Source organism: Palaemon carinicauda, chromosome 26 (assembly GCF_036898095.1).
Source record: "Palaemon carinicauda isolate YSFRI2023 chromosome 26, ASM3689809v2, whole genome shotgun sequence".
Classification (NCBI taxonomy): domain Eukaryota; kingdom Metazoa; phylum Arthropoda; class Malacostraca; order Decapoda; family Palaemonidae; genus Palaemon; species Palaemon carinicauda.
In genome coordinates, this window is record NC_090750.1 from 76,953,990 (window position 1) to 76,956,774 (window position 2,785).

At 30.4% G+C, this 2,785-nt stretch overlaps 1 protein-coding gene across 2 annotated transcripts in view; it reads left to right on the forward strand.

The window, feature by feature from the left end:
* LOC137619595 (matrix metalloproteinase-21-like) overlaps positions 1 to 1,436 on the forward strand; it is a 101,164-nt gene extending 99,728 nt beyond the window's left edge. For both annotated transcript variants that reach the window (XM_068349769.1, XM_068349768.1), the window contains exon 12: positions 1 to 1,436. This exon is cut by the window's left edge and continues 2,032 nt beyond it. The gene's annotated coding sequence lies outside the window, so the exon portion shown is untranslated.
* The last annotated feature ends 1,349 nt before the right edge of the window (positions 1,437 to 2,785 follow it).

Here is a 2,785-nt window from a genome sequence, read left to right on the forward strand (position 1 = left end):
AATAAAAGGATGTTTTTTGGGGGAAGGACGATCTCGAAAGGCAATACGTTTCTGCTTAGATGCACAACTTCCATAGATGATGTTGAAAACCTCAATGCCTTGTCTCTGTACCTAGACAAAAAGTGACTTCCCAAGGTCTTCTTTGACAAGGGGAGCTCAATACGGTGTACCCTAATCTAACTTCCCCACATAATATTCATTTTATATTATTGTATGGGTAAAATTTCAAAATATATTTGGAGAACCCTTTCCTAATCTGTGATATTAGAGCTAATTATATCTTTGGTGTGTATGTCATTACTTTCATCTGAGCCTTTGTTAAACATTTAACACAAATTTTCATATGAGCAATTTTAGCTTGTTAAATTTTCAATTTGTGTAATTTGCCAATTACAGTAATAGTAATCATTGGCCTGAAAGGTTCCTACATGATTATACAACTGCAATCCATTTCAGGAAATTTATTAGAAACATGTTAGTGTGACAGCAGGATCTATTTCTCTCTTTCCTTTATATTCAATGACCTAGGATGATCTTTTTTTTTATTATGAGACAAAAATGATTGGCATTTTTTCCGAATTATGCTCTAATTACTATCTTATAAGATACAAAAATTACTAGAAACAACACGGCATATCACAAAGTTTTGTTCGACTCTGATTTTTAAGTGATTCTCTGGAGAATTTTATAAGAGGTCTGCTACCATGCAAGTTATTACCTTTGATAAATTCCAAATATAGACTTGAAAATTATGATTAATGATTTTGAAAAATAACCCAGTGGCTAAAGTGGTAGGGTTGACAGATATGGAATTTTCTAAATTTGAAATTTAAAGGGTTCACAAGACTTCTTATTTTAATTGTGCCATTTGGTGGCTTACATGAATAATTTCATTCACTTATATATACAAAGTAAATTAATGTTAAAGACAAAAAATGAAGTAAATATTGTGTTCCCCCTCTTCTGTTGTCTAACAACTCAAGATCTAAAGAATGCAGACACTCTTTAGGACTTTAAACAATAAATAATTATGCCATAAAGATATTACAATCATTGGATTCATCCAGATCAAATAAAAAATTATCCCAATTAAATTAATTTTAATTTTTATATATGATAGATAATACAACCACCATTATCCCATATACTGTAATTAGTTTATATTTCACTGACATCAGATATGATATAGATCATCCTTGTGTCAAACCTCTTGTCACTTTCTGACCAGCTAATTTCCATTAAATAGGCTCTTTGAATTGTTCATTTAATGCATAGTTTTGATATCATAAGCAAGAATTTGAGATTATTTATTTATAGTAATAAATTAGTAACTAATGCTTCTTAATAATTAGGATGCTGAAGCACTCAACTGACTCTTGGTCCATTCACCAAGACAATTGAAGTTAGGAATATGTAAATAAAATATTCAGATTCAATTTGGTTTCATTTTTCCAAAAGAGAAAAGCATATTCAACTAAAATGTGAACACCAGTCCCACTGTCCAAGTCCATTGTTTACTTCAGGGAGACTAATGAAGAGCTTTTCTATTTTTTTTTTTATTTAATTATTGGCTAGCTTTTTAACTAATTCATAGCTTCCAAATATCTATGCATAAGTTCCTGGATGTTGTTTTACTACAGACGTTTTCCAACCCCACCTCTTCAGTTTCAGCATGAATGCCGTAACACGAGGCAACCTCCCACAGAGGAGTTAAATCTATTTCCAACACACCTCTACTGGATAGCTTAAATTCACACCTCTACTGGATAGCTTAAATTCACACCTCTACTGGATAGCTTAAATTCACACCTCTACTGGATAGCTTAAATTCACACCTCTACTGGATAGCTTAATTCAAGTTATATACTGTAATACATTGTATGATTTCTTAAAACTATCCAATAAAATAGCCTTCTTTATGATTCCTCATTAGAATTAATGCTCACTGAGCTTACAAAACTATTGATTACTAAAACGTATCCAATACTATTAAAAGAAATATGTATATCTGTAAAACAAAATGTCTTACTTTAATTCACTACTAAAGTACCAATGACTTACAGAACAGTTACACTGATAAGAATAAAATTACTGTTTGTCAAATAACAATATACTGTAATTCCTTCATATAAAAAGCTGGTAACTCTATAAACCAATAATTTCAAAAATATTAATACTTTCCATGTCAGAAAAATATGGAATGTTAGTCTTAAACTTTAAATATTTTTGTGCCAGATAAGATGTTTAAAATAGTCATTTTATGAAAATATTCTAATTTAATGTAATCACAAATTTCAAATGTTTTCTTCCATTAGTTTCAGAATTAAGGATTCCAACGAATTGCTTATTCCCAAAATTATACAGTACAGAATTCTATACTGTATCGTAAATTTGAATAAAAGTAATATTATGTTTAAATCCTTATTGAACTTAGGGTAAAAATCAGTATAGAATAATGACATTCTGTCCTTTGGTTTGGACAATTCTGTTAGCAATTGGTTATCTAAGAAACCTAAGAGCCTTTCCAGTACTTGCACCATGTTACGATAAGATGCTCCGATATAATTTGTTTAAAGCCTCCATAGAATAATCTCCCTCAACATACTCTTGACATAGTAGCTTGAGGCTTATCAGTCCATGAAAAACAAATACAGTACACCACTGAGATACAAAACTTTCTCACTGAAAAATCAACATTTGAATCCTTTGATTTTACAGTAGATGCATACCATCCAATTTCACCCTCTCTTCCTTTAAGAGTTAAAAAAACCACATCTAAGATTTT